Source organism: Pangasianodon hypophthalmus, chromosome 5 (genome assembly GCF_027358585.1).
Source record: "Pangasianodon hypophthalmus isolate fPanHyp1 chromosome 5, fPanHyp1.pri, whole genome shotgun sequence".
Classification (NCBI taxonomy): Eukaryota; Metazoa; Chordata; class Actinopteri; order Siluriformes; family Pangasiidae; genus Pangasianodon; species Pangasianodon hypophthalmus.
In genome coordinates, this window is record NC_069714.1 from 4,636,663 (window position 1) to 4,642,662 (window position 6,000).

Genomic DNA, 6,000 nt, shown 5'->3' on the forward strand with positions numbered 1-6,000 from the left:
TTGATTTGGCCACAACTAAGGTTTTTGCTATCTCTCTTATAGATTTGTCTTTTCAGCCTAATGATGGGCTCCTTCACTTGCATTGAGATCTCCTTGGACTTCACATTGGTAGCTCCAGTCGAACAGCTGCCAAATGCCAACTCAATACCTGATATCAACTCCAGATCTTTTATCTGCTTCATTTGTCTTGAAGTAACAAGGGAATGGACTGCACCTGGTCAATTAACTTCTTGTCAGTCAATTATCCAAATACCTTAGAGCCCCTGAAAATGGAAATACTTTGCTTAAAATGGCTGTAATTCCTAAATGGTAAATGCCATATTTTTGTGGAACCTCTTAAAATAAAGCTGAAAGTCTACACTTCAATCACATCTTGATTGTTTTATTTCAAATCCATTGTGATGGTGTATAAAGGCAAAATCACAAAAACTGTCATTGTCCAAATACTTCCTGTGTGTGTGTGTGTGTGTATATGTATGTGTATATATTCAATTTTATTTGTATAGGGCTTTTAACAATGGACATTGTCACAAGCAGCTTTACAGAAATAAACAGATTCAAATTAATTTAAATTTTAAATGTATGAATTTATCCCTTATGAGCAAGCCAGAGGCAACGGTGGTGAGGAAAACCTCCCTGAGACAATATGAGGAAGAAACCTTGACAGGAACCAGACTCAAAAGGGAACCCATCCTCATCTGGGTGCTAACAGATAGTGCGATTATACATAAATCCCTTCTATAACTGTGTACTATATGGAATTACAAATTCCATATAAATATAATGTATAATATAACAAATATACAAATAGTGCAATTATGCAACCAGTAAATTCATCAGTTTTCACAAGAAGTCCGGTTTGTTAAACCTATCCACTGTCCACTGATGGAGTCCTGAGTCCAAAGCTGCCCGTGGCAACTGTAGCCCCAAAGCCACCACAGCAATCGCAGTCCCAAGCCATCACTGTACAACTTCCCATATAAGAGTACACGATTATATATTCACTATATACAAAAATGCTCTCTGCAGCATCAATTTTTTGTAAATGCAATTTTTGCACATAAAATATTCTACTGAAACACTAATGCAGAACTTATTAATAGTTAATATCAAATTTATACCCGACTATAAAGTGTCTAAGACTTTTACACAGTATTGTATCTTACAGTGTTTATGTGGCACTAAAGAGCTAGTCAGCTCACTTCTGAATACAAGAGCTAATTTTTTTTACTAAATGATGCCTGATTAGACAGTGATGGAAAGAAAAAAAAAAAAAAACATTAGCATTACAATATTGGAAATGGTAATTATCACTTCTGTCACTCGGTAACAGATTTATCCTGATCAGAGTCACGGTGATCATGATATGAAAATTTAAATATAACCTAGAATGATGTGAAGTTAGTTGGGTTTAAACACACATTGTCACAATTGTGATCTGCACATAATACCTAACATGTTGTACAATCTCCTGAAGTGTACATACCTCACATACTGTATTTTGGAAGGTGATAATATATTGCATAATGCTGGCACTATTTATCTCTTCTGATTTATTTATTTATTGCTTGTTACAATGTCTACCATGTCTGTGTTCTTTGTAAATGTTGCAGTGTTTCAATGGTTCTTATGTTCGCGTGTTTACATGTCATGTTACCTTTATACCCTCATGTTCTGTGTATGTCATTTGTGTATCTTGATCTTGAATTTGTAAAGCAGCCTTGAGCTTGAAAAAAGTGCTATAGTACATACAGTCAGGTCCATAAGTATTTGGACAGCGACACAATGTTCATAATTTTGCCTCTGTACACCACAGTGGATTTGAAATGAAGCAGTCAAGATATGATTGATTTGCACTGAATCTGAGCAGAAGGTATTGCTCTATATACTTCAGAATTCATCCTGCTACTTCTGTCAGCAGTTACATTATCACTAAACAACATTGACTCAGTTCCATTGGCAGCCATACATGCCCATGCCATAACACTGCCTCCACATGTTTGACACATGATGTGGGGTGCTTTGGATCATGAGCACTTCCTTTCCTTCTCCCATACTCTACTCTTCTCTTCTCTTCTCATAATTTCGGTACAAGTTAATGTTGCATCAGAACTGGTCAGGCTTTTTTTAATAAGAGGTTTGCTTATTTTTGAAAAAATTCTGTGATCATCCACTTCAGTTGTCTTCAAGGCCTTTTGGTGTTGTTGAGCTCACCAGTGCATTCCTTCTTTTTAAGAATGTACCAAATTATTGATTTGGCCACTCATAAAGTTTCTGCTATCTCTCTGTTTTGTTTTTCAGCCTATTGTTGGCCTCCTTCACTTGCATCGACACCTCTTTGGACTGCAATAGTGAGAGTTCCCATGAACAGCTACCAAATGTAAATTCAATGCTTGAAATCAACTTCAGATCTTTGTATCTCCTTAATTTATCATGAAATAACAAGGAAACAGGCCACACCTGGCCATGAAACTGCTTAACAGTCAATTGTCCAATTACTTTTGAGCCTGTGAAAATGGACTTCTGTAAAAAATGGCTGTAATTCCTATACAGTTAACGCAATATTTTTTGTTAAATCCCTTGAATTAAAGCTGAAAGTCTACACTTCAATCACATCTTGATCGCTTCATTTCATATCCATTATGGTGTGTCACTGTCCAAATACTTATGGCCCTGACTGTAAATACAACTTAGCAGTAGTATGTGTGTTATTTTTAAGTGAATTTCCTTGGACAGCTGTAAACTGCCATCATATCCGCAAACAAAAAAGTCATTTCCATCAACATCAATTTGAAAAAAAAAAAAAAGTTCAAGTACACATATTTAAACACCCCCCCCACCCCTGCTGCTTCAAGTTCAATCCTACTCAGCAGGGGAGCCGCCTTTTAAAAAGCCTCCTATGTTCGACCTTATAATGCTGAAATGAACAACTCTACCACGCTAATGTTCTGGTCAAAAGTCCAATGACCTCCTACTTAAAACACACACACACACACACACACACACACACTACTACCCCAACTGACAGAATAGCTGCAATTTAAACCCACATCTCTGCACAATTCTGGGACGCACTAAAGCTGGTAATCTTGTCGAAAAAGGGGGAATTTTATATTAGATAGATACACTTATAGAATCTGTTAAGAGGGAATGAATATGCATGCGCTTTGTCTTACAGCATAGCTTCACTCGTAGCTCTGCCTGCTTGTGTTCCAAATCAATGCACACATGACCTGCACTTGGCAGGAGCTTCACTTGGGATTTGCAGTGACTACTTTTCATAGACACCTTCATTGTAGGCACTAAATACAACCTGAGATCGAAGTCCTTTTGTCCACAGGCCTTCACCAATGAAAATATAAAAGGGCAAGGGCAAAGACACGGCAGTCATTCTGATCCGCTCTCCCAGGGGCAATGTCATTTCGTCAGGAGCCACACGTCTCCAGACCAGACCACAAGATGCAAAACTGTGAACTGTGAAACTCATGAATAGGTGTGTAGCATTCAAGAATGTCTCTAACCTCAACTAAATGTAGCCTCAATCAATCTCAGATCTCAAACTATGAAATGTACAACATGGCTGATTAGATTTAAAAAAAGATATTATAAGATAAGACATCAATGAATTAAAATAACAAATAAAAAACTAAACAAAAATTATGCAGATAAATTGTCTATTTATATGGCTGTGTAATGATATTTAAAGACATTACTGGTAGCCAAGCCAGCACACACATCATCTTGGGTAACTAGCTCTAATTCATTTCTGCAGGATTATGTTCTAGTCGGCTCTTGTTTGCTTCCTGGTGTCTCCCTGTTCCAGCTCTGCCCTGACAATGTTCCTTGTTATTGCTCACATCTGTTCCTCATTGTGTGTCGTCTCCGTGCATGTGCTGTATACTCATGTTTGTCGATGCTACGTAAAATCTTCCCCCGTGAGCCTACAGTCCCATCCACATGCATATGGACAGTTCAAAAAAAAAAAAATTTCACCCATCTCTAATCTGTAATCTCTGTCCACATGAAAATTTTGAAAATCTGCTCATAAGCATGCCAGCCCAGGAAGTAATGATAGTATAGACATTTATATCAAACACCTCAACAACAACGTTAAGAGCTGCGTATTGAGTGTCGGAGAAGGTGAAAGACAGAAAAACACCAACACAATGATTCGAATGTGAGAACTGTCAATGATGTAGTCATTCACTCCTCTCTATCTTATCGAAAATCTCCGTTCACAGTGAGGTTTGTACCACTGATGGATTCAGCACTCATCATATTATATTTAATAAGCATAAAGTGAAATGATATTGCAAAAATGTTACTAGATAGGAAATTACAGACCACAAAGGAACAATGATATGATGAACAGAGTCCTGGTGTGTAATGGCCATGCGCAAGTTGATGCTGTGACATCAGCGTTTTCAAATTTCATAATTTTCATAATTTCTTCACATTTGATGGTGCTTTTGATGTTATTTTTTTTTCCTTTCTTTTTTTCAGTGACCCAAAACACCATTTTCATGTGTACGGGAGGCAGAAATATCCGTATACATGTGGACGGGGTTTAAGCTGCATCTGAAATTATGTCGTACACTCTATATACTATGTGCTTGAGAAGGTAGTATCTGGTTTTTGTCGGGTTGCGACTTCTCAAATCGAACACTAACATTTTGCACTGCACCAAAATGGAAAATTAATTGACCTGCCATGTAACACCCTTCAAAGGAGCATCTGCTGGTTTAAAAAAACCCAATATCAGGTTTTGCTCTTCATTTGCATCCACTGTATATTAGCATGATCATTCAGTAAGTTGACCATTCAGCAACATTTAAACTGCAGCATATCTGAGCGTATGCCGTTTTCTTTAAAAAAAAAAAAAATCATCTTTTTTTTTTCATTTACTCACATCAAAGAGTGTAGAGTAATGTAGTGTAATTTAAGTTTCATTTCATGTTGTTGTCAAGAGCATTCAGTTCCACTCCAGGATTGGCAGAGTCCACAGAGTTACTGATTTTGCTGCTCAAAGAGCCCTGATTCAGCTCACCAGTTAATCACCAGGGTTAGTAGCTGTTTTAGGGGAAAGTTCTCCAGGACTGGAGCTGATGACCCCTGCTGTAGTCCTTGTTCAGACTCTTACAGCTGTTTCCAAAGTTAATCTAACACTTGTCTTAAAAGGCTGACAGCCGTCTATGTAATTTTTTAAAAAGTTTTTAGAATTATTGATTTTTTTTTCTTTCGGCTTCATGATGCGTGACTGGTGGCTACAAAGGAGCCAATAAAAGGACTCAAATGCCACACAAATGCAACCAGACTAACCAGAGGAATTGACTAGAGTTCCTCTAATTCAAAGAACTGTAAATGGGAAAAGAAATTCTGGTAGAAAATAACTGCATATTACAGTGCTTTGACCTGCACACTATACTCAAAAAGCCACAATACAGTAAATGTTGTTGTGGATTTCAGTAAATTGAACGTTCTTATAGTTCCAGGCTTTAAATTAAAAAAAAGAAAGCAAATTGGATGTTCCCCCACCCCCCTTAATTGAGTTTTAATTCTCACTGTCTTTACTTTTCTAATGACATTTTCCCAATTCTATCATACTTCTGCTTTTCATAAAAATGTTGAAATTGATGTAAAAATGTACCACAAGTATATGGTATAATTCGTAATCCAAACTAGAACAAGCATTCAAGCATTCTCAGTGTAAGTGCAAATAATAAAACAGCTGGACCATTTTATATACATGATAAATAAAATACATGAATGATACAGCAAAGTGTATATGTTCAAACTTTGGAAATTGACTTTATCTGATATCTTGTTTTTTTTTTTTTTTTTTTTTAAATTCAAAACGCACAATGCCAATGCCAATGTTTGTCCTGGCAAAAAAAACCCAGAGTTCCATCTCATGTCATGTTGGGACCCTCATCCGTCCCCAAGCTCCCGATAAGAGGCATGTCGTTGCCTTAGCGGAGACATCGGATCTGAAAGGACATC

The 6,000-nt window shown here is 37.1% G+C and overlaps 1 protein-coding gene and 1 long non-coding RNA gene across 5 annotated transcripts in view; one reads left to right on the forward strand and one right to left on the reverse strand.

Annotated features, from left to right (window-relative positions):
- The window catches only part of cntnap5a (contactin associated protein family member 5a), a 115,280-nt gene that overhangs the window by 106,971 nt on the left and 2,309 nt on the right, over positions 1–6,000 (reverse strand). The gene's annotated exons all lie outside the window — the stretch shown is intronic.
- LOC113540309 (uncharacterized) overlaps positions 1–6,000 on the forward strand; it is a 70,666-nt gene that overhangs the window by 21,989 nt on the left and 42,677 nt on the right. The window contains exon 3 of one of the 3 annotated variants that reach the window (XR_008301768.1): positions 3,341–6,000. This exon is cut by the window's right edge and continues 1,967 nt beyond it. The exons of the other annotated variants lie outside the window; for them this stretch is intronic. This is a non-coding gene — a long non-coding RNA (uncharacterized LOC113540309). The remainder of the gene's footprint in view (positions 1–3,340) is intronic. 3 annotated transcript variants of the gene reach the window in all.